The sequence below is a fragment of the Pteropus medius genome, unplaced genomic scaffold (genome assembly GCF_902729225.1).
Source record: "Pteropus medius unplaced genomic scaffold, Ma_sr-lr_union100, whole genome shotgun sequence".
In the NCBI taxonomy this organism is placed as follows: domain Eukaryota; kingdom Metazoa; phylum Chordata; class Mammalia; order Chiroptera; family Pteropodidae; genus Pteropus; species Pteropus medius.
The window spans coordinates 5718163-5730345 of NW_024348242.1; the positions used below are offsets into that span (position 1 = coordinate 5718163).

The following is a 12183-nucleotide window of genomic DNA, read 5'->3' on the forward strand; positions in this document are numbered from 1 at the left end:
TGTTCTTGACAACATATAGGACTCATTTTATTGTTTGGCTCCTCCCTGACTAAAATATAAGTTCCACTTACTTTATCTCAAGTGTCCAGGACAATACCTGGTAAATAACAGATGCTAAATAAATACCTAAGAAGTGAATGCTATTGAATAAAAGAACCTTAGAAATCACATAGTACAAGCAACTTAGTTTACAGCTGAGGAAAGGGGGCAAGTAAAATGTTCAATCCATGGGTGGAGCTGGGCTGAACTGGAGAGGTATCCAGAAACTCTTTGTGCCTGTCAAGCCCTTTCAAAGGAACTAGCCATAAGCTGTTCTTTCCATTGAACTTCTTTTGCTTTGGATAGTGTGTAATGGTCATGTTTTCCCTACCTAGAATCCATAACCCCCATTACACTGATTTCGATTTTCCTCAGAGGCATGAAAAATCCAATACCGCTTGGTTCATGCGGATTGGGTGCAATTGGACCAGAGGTGAACACGTGACCCCAGGCCGACCAATCAGAGTGCTGCATTCTCTTGGTCACAGTGATTGGTCCAGAGAAGGCACACAGCCCAGCTAGGCCAATAAAACTTCATTATGGGATTTTGCTGAAAATAAAGGAGAAATTCTTATTAGGGATTCTAAACTGGTAGAATGCAATCTTGGAGCAGCATCTGGACGTCTTTGCCACTACTTGGGAAGAACCAGGCTGAGAATGAAGGAACATAAAGCAGAAATTAGCCGAGCCTAGAGATGGTAAGAAAAAGGCGTGGTGACATCGATCAAAGCCCTGAATCCTGTTTTAGCTGAAGAAAGATCAGTCTCTGAACTCATATTAATTCCCTATTTTGCTTGAATTGCTTTGAAATTGGCTTGTAATACCGTGAATCCTGACAAACACATCATGTGATTTAGGTACCATGGCTACAATTATTGAATCAAAACTAAGTCCCCAAGCCAAAGGCAGCTGTTAGAAGGGAACTTATCTTCTGCTTATTTACATAGAAGAGAAGGAACTTCCACACCTCGGTAGAAAAATACTGAAGGAAATGTAAATCTCTTCTGACCTCTTTCTTTCATGCTTTCATGAGATAAGGAGTAATTTGATTGGTGGGTTTGGGAAAAGATGCTGAGCATGCTGCCCAGTCCCTTTCTCTTTTTTCTTTCTTGCTGTGGCCTGACCTTTGGATATTCATGTTTTCCACTATGGGGAGCCTGTCCCTATGGAGGAGGATCGCAGTAACCTAACCTGTGACTGAGTGAATCAGTGTGATCTAGAGGGGGACCGAGTACATGATAAAGCCATGTTTTCCAATCAGCCTTATCAATAAAGCTGATACCTTTGAGCTCCAGCTGCCTGATTCATACATCTACTTCTCAGTGGATTTAGAATTTAGAAAGGTCGAAGAGGGTGTAATTAATTATCATCCCATCACCCCCCAATATGTTAATTTTCTCTTCTGGAAAACTTTGAGAGGCAGGAGGAGTGACGTTTGGGGGCTAAAATAACACATGGAGATCAAATTTCTGAGGCAGTCAGGGCTCTAGGCTTAAAGGTAATTGTCAGTCAAGTGGATTCTTGACCTGGGCAGTTTATGCCAGCTAATTATTCAGCAGGACTTTAACTGGCAGAGGCCTGAGTATAAGGGCCTCTGGGGCAGGCCTTGACCTAACCCACGGGAGCACAGCTTTGACCTCAGCAGAGATTCAGTTATTGGAGAAAACATTTCTGTCCCAGGGAAGGCTTAAAAAGGGCAGAGCTTTAGCTTACAAACATTTAGGCTCTGGTGGGGAGAATGTGTTTTGCTTCTTGCAGTATGTCTTTCAGTAATGCTTTAGGCTGGACTTCAAACAGCGAAGGCAACTTAAAGCAAACACATTCAGTAGAGCTCTTGTTTGAGAGATTGTAGCTTTTTCACAGTGCGAACACAGGGTGTGGGTGGATGTCTCAGAGTTAGTAGCCCCAAATCTGTTCTTCTGTAGGTCGTTCTGAGCTTCATTCAGGGCCGTGAGCAGGACCCGTGGAAGGGCTGATCTCTCTCTCCTTTTGGCTTGTCACTTGCCGGTAAGGCTCATCTCACTACTGAGATCCCAGGTGGGCTCCAATTCATTAATTACACAAGTTTTGATCATGGCTTGGGATTTGGGAAGCCTAGACTCTAAACTTACCCATAGAATGTGGATATATTTTGTTAATGAAAGCAAATGAAAAGAACAGGATCCTTATTATGTAGGACATATATTTCCCTGTGGGCTGAAGTAGAGAGAGCTAATGAAAATCCAGAAGCTAAGAAGACAGTTAATGAAGCTATGCCTAGAAGACTTTGTCTCTGGGAAACAGGTTTGCTCAGGAAATCAGGGGTAAATAAGATTTTGTTTTGTTTTGTTTTGTTTTGTTTACATATGCTTCTGTCATGACCAGAACAGAAACAGGGGAAGGGTGAAAGACAAGTAAAGGAAGACTGCCTTACTAAACTGGAGGAAGACAAGGATATTTAAAAGCTAGAACTGTGACTTTAGTAGACAGACCAGACAGATATGAAAGGGTTTTGGAAGGCTCACCTAGGCAGATATTAACGGGGAGAAGAGACTCACACGTATATGGAAACTTGAGAAGTTGAGGTAATATTATAGATTAATGAGTCAAATTATTTTTAAATGGTGTGAGGACATAGGTTATCCCTCTTGAAAAAAATTGGATTCCTAACTTACACCATATAGAAGAATAAATCTCAGAGGTTAAAAGCAAATCTTTATGACATTTAGAAGGAAATATAGAATATTGGGATAAGAAATGATGGCTTCTATAATATATAAAATGTACAAGTTAAGAGAAATATTGATCAGTTCGATTACATTAAAAGTTAAATGTTCCTCAAAATGGATCAAAGACTTATACATGAGAACTAAAACTATAAAACTCTTAGAAGAAAACATACGGGAAAGCTTCATGATATTAGATTTGACAATGATTTCTTGGATTAGACTGACTCCAAAACCACAGGCAACAAATGGAAAAACAGATAAATTGGACCACATCAAAATTTAAAATTTCAGTGAACACAACACAGTAAAAAGGCAACTCATGGAATGGGAGAAAATGTATATGCAAATGATATATTTCATAAGGGGTTAATATCCAGAATATATAAAGAACTCCTACAACTCAACAACAATAACAACAAAAAGATAAAAAATGGGCAAAGGACCCAAATAGATATTTCTCCAAAGCTATACAAATAGCCAATAAGCACAGGAAAAGATGCTCGACATCACTAATCATTAGGGAAATGCAAATCAAAATCATGAAAAAATACCACTTCACACCCTTTTCTGCGGTCACTATAAAATAATTTTTAGAAAATAGCAACTATTACCAAGGATGTGGAGAAATTGGAATAGAGTGATTCCTCCAATAGTCTATTTTTGGAAACATAAAGAATTATGCCTTACTTAGGCTGGAGAGAGGGGAATTTGGGGGGAAATTATATGAGCTTTTCTTTTTATTCCTTGTCAAAGGCACAAAAATTCTGTCCCCACCACAGGGGATTTCTCTCCTCTGAGTTTCACAGCACAATAGGATGCTGTTCCTAAGATGATTCTTTCTTTGCTACCCTCCAGGACAACACAGGGCTCTTGGTTAACAGGTTTTACTGATGATTACTAGGGGACAACAAAAATACAACAAACAATGTCAAAAATTAAAATATGACACATTCGGGTAGAGAATGAACACATGGCAAAAAAATTTATTCAACTTGTTAAAGAGGAAACAGTAAGATGGTAAAGCTGGTTCAGACAGCTTTTTGAGGAAGCAGATATTTGAAGAAGTAGATTACTTAGATATAAAACTGGTTAATCTTTGAAGAGTAATAAAAAGTAAGTTTCTTGGTTCTTTTTGTACTGGATAGAAATAATTTGAAACTCTACCAGACAAAAACCTGAGCCTTTCAATCAATAGCAAATAGCTAGGCAAATATAGCCACATTCCTTGGTCTACACATATAGTCAGTGGACCAAATCTGGGCCTGCTGCTTGTGTAATAAAATTTTCTTGGAACATAGCCGCACCCATGTGTTTACATATTGTCTAAGGCTGCTTTTGTTCTACAGTGACAGAGTACTAAAATGACAGAGTCGAGTAGCTGACAGAGAGCATACATATAGTCTAAAAGCCTAAAATATTTACTATCTGGACCTTTAAAGAAAAAGTTTGCCAACTCCTGCTAGAGAATTATTCCTTGGGTGGGCTTGTGAAACGATGTCCTAGATGACATTGAAAAAACTCCACTACCCTCTCTTGGTCTTATTTCCAAATTTTGAGTAATTTTTTTTTTTCAAAAGGAGACGTTTGGCTTAAAAATTGGGGGGACATTTTGAGAGTTGTTATCTCTGGCCTATAATTCCTAAATCCTTCTGTCCACCCACTCCAACACCTCAACACCCCCTTTCTGTAGTGGTGACTATCTCAATGCCCCTTAGCCTCTCAATCCTTTTCTCTGAGGGTGGAGCTTGTGAAAACCTCCTTTTAAGTGCAAGCAGGCCTGGAAAATTATTGGTATTAAGTAATGTCTTCTACAGCGTCATTTTTGCCCAAGAGGGCATTCTATTTCTGAGTCCTATAAGGACTCCATTTAGGGCTTGTGCCTTATACTAGTACATTCATGTGGAATGTCTTTGGGGTGGGGAGAGGGTGGGGAGGTCCTCTCAGCTCTGAATTAAGTTCCAGAGCTGTTGTAAACTGTTAAGTTCTGAGAAGGCAGTGACGTCACGTGCTTGACCACTGCTGTTTCTCTGGTTCCTGGCACATAGCTGGTGTTCAGTAAATATTTGTTGAGTGAATGATAGAGCTAATGAAAAAATAAAGATAGAGGTGGGAGTCAGCCCTATGTGAGGAGCAAAATTTTGGTGACAAAGGCTGCCACCTGCAGGGAAAATGTGGAACTGCAAGATTCAGAACGGCTAAGCCCTGAGGAAAATAACAGTCAACTTCAAAGCAAAATTACTGGAGAATCAATTGTTGTCCCTTAGCTTTAGGCAAAATTAATCAACATCATTTTGTCCCTTCCAATTAAGATACACTGCACCCTTTCTTAAGTAACATTTCAAAGCTTTTGGCATGCTTAATATGTGCCCAGCACCATGCCACACACACAACTTTGTTATGGGTAACACTATTATTCGCTTTTTATAAATGAAGAGTCTGAGTACAGAAATCATGCCTGAGCTTGCACAGCTAGCAAGTGCCAGAACTAGGGGTTTGAACCTAAACACCTAAGCTCTAGAATGTGTGCTTTTAATCATTTCACTGTACTACCCTCTCTGTGCCTGGAACAGAAAATGTTTACATGAAACATACAGAAAGGTGGCAGATGGAACCCCTGCAGTTATCGCTGCTCTTTCCTGACACACTACGAAAATGATAGAAAAGGAATGAAAAAGGTCTCAGTCCACAGAGAACGGGGGAGGAGGTGACTGCTTGTGAGAGATGTCAAATCCTTTTTGGAAGACAGACAGTGGGTGGATGATTTAGCTGAGGAGAGGAACCTCAGATCTTGCAGAAGGAGATGCCAATAAGGAGCGAACCAGCTGGAGCTGCCGAAGCCCGGAAAGGGTCAGGAATCGAAGATCCCAGGCACCTGGGGTGAGAGGTGGGACTGGAAATAGACTAACTGTACATATATACGAGGAACTGTTAACCCCGGATTCCCCTCCTGGGCCTACCTTCCAAACCCTGCAGAAGATCAGGTGTTTATTCTGTGGAGCACTTGAAACACAGCAGCTCTAGATTCAAAGAGACCTGTCAGAGGAAAGGGTGGAGGTGAGGCAATGTGCTAAAAACACGTTGAATTAAAGGAAATTAGAGGAATTAAAGGAAAGCGTGTGGCTAAAAAAATTTTTTAACTTGTTTTTTTAATAATCATGGGTTTGGCGATAGTATCAGTATTGTTATTCTGAGACTCAGCACTATGCTAAGTGTGCATTTTGGAATAAAGCAAAAACTAAATTATATTGGAGCTGTTGAGAAGCAAGCTTTATGGTTTGGGAGAAAAGAAATACATATGTAAGATCAATATAGTTAAGTAAAACTCCTCTAGTCTTGATTTTACTTGAAAATATCGGTATGATGGATTTTATCAGAGACGTTAGGTAACTTGCTCAAGGTCACCCAGCTACTAAGGAATGGAACAGGATTAACCCAGACTGGTCTGCCTTATTTGTGGGTCAGGGTGGGAGGAGATATAATTTGAAGGATAAGTAGGATCAGTTAGTGGACGTTCCTTCTCTTCGTCTCTGGAAGATTTGCTTACCATGATCCAGTAATCTCGTGCTGATCTGGAAAGATTCTGTTTCCAGAATGTCAAAACTGAGGGCCAGCCTCCACATCATGGTGACAAATGACCAAACAGAAGTTATCTTGGTGGCCAACTGGTCTCCCTCTGTGCCATCCCTTAAACTTTAAGAACAGTGAGATGTATTTTCACTAATCCCTCAAAGTAAACACTTCTTATAGTACAGCCGTAGAAGACTACAGTATTTGTTTGAGTCTACTTTTTTTTTAATCTTGAAAAGTGTTCACAAGTTTTAGAATTTGCTTTCAAGTCTAGTTTAAGTAGCAGACATTGAGCAAGGCTGGCAAGAGGGAAGGAATTTTGCCCTGTTTTCCAAATGCGTACGCTAATAGAACATACGAATCATATGATTAAGAGAGGGAACATATATCTTATAAATTGTTTTTTGTTGTGGTGGTGGTGGTGGTTATTTAATTTAAAAATTAGTTTTTAATTGAAAAGTAACAAATGCACAATAGATTGAAGTCATTCGCCTTCCTTCCTCTTTCCCCAAACTGTTACATTACCAGCTTCTAAGGTCTTGCAGAGAACATTTGTAAAGGAAATTTTTAGGCTGATTCACATTGGGAGGGGATAGAAGTTCAAATACAACCAATATTATTCCACTATGGTAAGCAGCTTCCCTCTGAGGGAGAACCTGTGTCTGGATTCAGGTTGGAAAGACTTCCATTATTCGTTTTAAGGAATTCACAAATGATCTCCATAAAGAAGAGATATCAGTTTGAGTCTTTGTCCAAACAGACTTAAATAAACGTCATCGTTTCTCATCAGGACATATCCCTGCCACCAATAAATTGACAATGATGTAGAGTCAGGAATTCTGGGGGTTTGGAATTAGGGTTTGTTCTACCCACAGTTTTCATGACTATAACTGAAGTTTTCAGGATATTTCAATTTTTCATTGTCTTCAAAACTACATGCATTCTTGTCAGACCATGGGTTATTTTGGTTATGGAAAACATGCTACCACAGTGTGAGGTCGATGCTTTTGACATAGACTTACACAATCTTGTATTTGCTTTTCTTTGGTCTCCACATTCTTTCTGACAAATTTGGGTTTAACAAAAGGTACATACTTTAAAATAAGCTGTAGCAGAAATGCCTTACCCCATGACAGGGCAAAATGAAGTGGGTTCAGGCTGCAGGAAGAATTCACTAACGGGCTGCCAGTAAGGGGTGAATGAAAGCAGAACTACCTGCAGGTCCAGAGGACAAAGATGAAAACATGTTTACGACACAGAAACAGAAATAGAAGTAGGGGGAGGGGAGGAGCAGTGCCCCTCAGTGGTACCAAGAGGCCAACTTAGTTCCATTTTTTAAGGCTCCTTGTCTAAAGGAAAATGAAGACTTCATTTCTTCATTTAATTTTTTAAAAATGTTTTTGGCACTCCAAGATTAAAATGTAATGTAAATGTGCCATTACAAAATGATCAAATTTATTAAAAGTCAACTATTAAAACCACAATGAGATACCACTGTATTGTATCTGTATTGGCAGTTTCTTGTAAAATTAAACATACATCCACCATACAACTCAGAAATCTTACTCCTAAGTATATACCCAAGAGAAATGAAAATGTATGTTCACACAAAACCTGTATGTGTATGTTTATAAGTGGTATCGTTTATAAGTGGCATTGTTTTTAATTGCCCCAAACTGGGAAAACCCAGATTACTTCAACTGGCAAAGAAAAAATTGTAGTATATCCATTATGGAATACTTGTCAGCAATAAGAGGAAGTGGATTGGAATAAACTCTTGCATATATGGCCGAATGATTTTCAACAAGGGTGCCAAGACTTCACAACAGAGAAAGGACAATCTCTTCAACAAATGGTGTAGGGAAAACTGGGTATCCACATGCAAAAGAATGAAATTAGATCCTTATCTTACACCATATATAAAAATTAACTCAAATGGATTAAAGATCTAAACATTAAGACCTAAAACTATCAAGCTCCTAGAAAAAAAATAGGAGAAAATCTTCAGGGCATTGGATTTGGAAATGCTTTCTTGAATGTGACACCAAAAGCACAGGCGACAAAAGGAAATATAGACAAATGTCAAACTCAAAAACTTCTGTACGTCAAAAGAAACAATCAACAGAGTGGAAAGGAAACCTACAGAATGGGAGAAAATAATTGCAAATCATATATCTGAATATATAAATCATATATTCATATCCAAAATATGTAAGAAACTCCTACACCTCAACAACAAAAACCCAATTAAGAAATGGGCAAAGGACTTGAACAGACAGTTCTTCAAAGAAGCTATACAAATGCCCAATAAGCACAGGAAAAGATGCTTGACATCACTAATCATGAGGGAAATGCAAATCAAAACCACAGTGAGATATTATCTCACATCCACCAGGGTGCTACTATCGAAAGAATAGAAAATAAGAAAGTTAGAACTCGTGCACAGTGTTGGTGGGAAATGTAAAATAGTGCAGCCATTATGGAAAACAGTATGGAGGTTCCTAAAATATTTAAAAATAGAATTACATATGATCCAGAAATCCCACTTCAGGTATATATCCGAAAGAATTCAAAGCAGGATCTTGAAGAGATAATTTGTATACCCATGTTCATAGCAGCATTATTCACAATAGCCAAGAGATGGAAGTAACCCAAATGTCCATCGACAAATGAATTGATAAAGAAAATGCAATAGATACAGACAATAGAATATCATGTAGCATTTAAAAAGAAGGCAATGCTGTCACTTGCTACCACCTAGATGAACTTCGAGGACATAATGTTAAGTGGGATCAGCCAGTAACAAAAGGACAAATATTGTATGATTCCATTCATATATAGTATCTAAAGTAGTCAAAATCGAAGAAACAAAATAGGAAGGTGGTTACAAGGGCTGGGGGCAGTATTTGGCGGCTACAGAGTTTGTGTTGTTAATATGAAAAGTTCTAGAGCTCTGTTGTGCAACAATATGAAAACACTTAACAATCTGAATTGCACACTTAAAAATGATAAGATGGCAAATTTAATGTTATGTGTTTTTTTTACCACCACCACCACCATCGATCACCACCACAATAATAATAAAAGGAACGGATTGTTGACATGTGAAACTTGGATGACTCTCAAAGGCATTAAGCTAAGTGAAAGAAGCCAGGCTCAAAAGGCTGCATACTGTATGATTCCATTGATGTGACATTCTGGAAAGTGGAAAACCATAGAGACAGAAAATAGATCAATGTTGTCAAGGGCTGGGATGGTGGGAGGAGATGCTATAAAGGGGCATGAGGAACTTTTGGGGTGGTAAAATTGTTCTATATCTTGACTGTGGTTGTGGTTACATGACTATGTGTTTGTTAAAACTCATAAAACTGTATGCCAAATAAACTGTACACTGATGCATAAGAAAAGCCTGGATATCAGCAACTACGCAAAAATTATACTGTATATAAATTCTCTCTCAATAAAACTAACTAAAAATGTGGAGTAAACATGGCAAAAGGTCTAATCTGCATGGTCTTGGTGCATTGTACAGTGGTGTTCTTTTTTGTACCTTTCATTGTGATTGACATGTTTCAATCTGAAAATAATAAAAACGAAAATGATTCTTAAAAAGCCAACTAGTTTATTTGAACTGCAGTATGGTCCAATAACAGATTGCAAGTTTAAAGTCGTCTGATAAACAAGGAATTCTTATTTCATTCCTGTCAGTGTCTGTCTGTGACAGTATTTAAAACTTCATTTTCAGAAAAGGTCAAACTTGTAAATTTGAAGCCTTGCAAGAACGTGAAGTCTGCTCAAAAAGCCCTTCTGCCCTCATGTTTCAGAAACATTTGAAGATCAAGAGTAGTACCTGGTGGTTAACATGGGGAATGGGAGGTGGAGAGGATCAGTTTCTTCTGGGTGTTGATTTAGAAATCAATAATTGGACTTTTCACTTCAGTCAAAATAGTAGAGTCGATCCTTTGTCCTCACACAGCCTTGAATTCCCTGTGGCTCTAAGCAATCCCTTTAAAAAGCTTTATGATTCTGCCTCTCTATTTGTAAAATATTTGGCTCATGAATAAAGATGGATGGATATACTTAATCATAAGAAAAAGCGGATACCAATTTTAGACAGTTTAGAAACCATGACTTTAGCAGTAATATTAACCACCATCACCACTAATTCACCCCAAACCACTGGAGAGACTTAGAGTGTAAAGTCAGCCTTAGCTATTTTTCTGCCTAGCTACTTCTGTTGTTTTTTCAGGCTCCTCATATGCAGCAGCTTCCAAGCACAGGATTCCAAAAAGCTGAATTGTCTTGATTCCTCCCAACACTGGCACAGACTATAAGGAATGGAGAAATGCCAATAATCCTGGAGAAACAGATGGACACTTTTAATCACAAACATTTACGCACAACTCAAATGCTGTAGTTTGGAACAAAATATGGAAATCTTAGCCCTACCCAGTGTCTTTCCATTCTAATGGGGGAAACTACCAAGGCCAGGGGAGAAGGGAGAAAAGATTCTCTGGGTTGAAAGATGAAAGAATCCTGGCAGAAATGGGTCACCTGTAAAATGAAAAGTTTCAGTGTTTCCAAGGTTTGCAAAATGGATGTGAGGTGATTCAATCCTCATTTCGATTTTGTAAGCTGTCACAATATTACTTTGGGGCCACCTATCAAATGTTTGAGATTGGACAAAAGGGGTGGTGAGATCATTTCCTAACCCATACAGCAGCATACAAATGAAAATGTTAGAGCTGAAGGGCCCTTTATCAAAATTTAACCCAACGGCCTACAATTTCAAAACAGAAAATAGGACAGCACTTCACAGATATTAAGGAATAGAAAAGAAAGTACCTTGAAGTAAAGAGAAGGTTTAAAACAACAACAGTAATGTTAGATAGATTTAGAAGTTATGAGGTGAAGGTTTTGAAAATATAGTTGTTTTTTTTAAAAAGGGAAGCATTACATAAGTTATTAAAAGTGGTCCAGAATTTGTCACATGTTAAAGTAATTCTTTGTAGAAAGAAATTAGAAATATCTGTATTACACGTTTGATCAAATTATATTTTTATACGCTTTGGAATGCCACAGGAAAGGTGCTAAGAAGTCACTTTGATGATTTAGCTTTGCTACATAAATTTAACGAACAAGGTATATATACTGTTTAGGCATTCTTCTGAATTGGAAAATGTTTCTTGAATAAATACCATGATATATTTAAGTATTTTGATCTTTACTTCTGACTCGTAAATATATTAAATCTCGGAAGTATAGCCAACATTCCTGGCCTGGAGAATCTCCATACACAAGCCAGTTTAGAATGGAGGGGCTCCCCCAAGTCTTGTAGTTGTCATGTCACTTTGTAGAGTTACAGTAGATCGGCTTTGTTTTTTCCTTTTAATACTTATAAATCATTCTACTTAATTTTTGTCGATGTTTTTTGCCTGTGAAAAAGTTAGTGTTCATTTGTCCCCCTTATCAGAACACGGTGAAGTAGTCTGGCGACCTCCCGCGATACATCTAAAACAAAAAAGGCAAAGCAACTGTTCACGGAATGTGGGATAGAGAAAATTCAATGGTAATGGTAAAGGATGCCAATGTCATCTCTGCGCTCCTTTAAAAGACCTTATTTAGTAGCGTTAGGAGGGAGGTTCCCAAATTTCTGTTCCCCACCGGTTGCGTCAGGTTGAAAATGTTGATTCCTGGACCCTGTTTTAACAATATTGATTACTGGACCCTGCCCTAAACTTACCGAGTCAGAATTCCCTGAGATAGAATCTGGAAATCTGCTTTTTTGAAACAAGCCCCGCAGTCGGCTTGGGAACCTCAAATCGGATACATAACTCTCGCGCCCCCAGCGATCTCACACCGCCCCTCG

At 38.5% G+C, this 12183-nt stretch overlaps 1 long non-coding RNA gene across 1 annotated transcript; it reads right to left on the reverse strand.

The window, feature by feature from the left end:
* Positions 1-9919: 9919 nt before the first annotated feature.
* Positions 9920-12162, reverse strand: LOC120616123 (uncharacterized). Its single transcript, XR_005656492.1, has 2 exons — positions 12058-12162; positions 9920-10671 (listed from the first exon to the last, which is right to left on the reverse strand). It is a non-coding gene; the product is annotated as an uncharacterized LOC120616123 (long non-coding RNA).
* Positions 12163-12183: the final 21 nt, after the last annotated feature.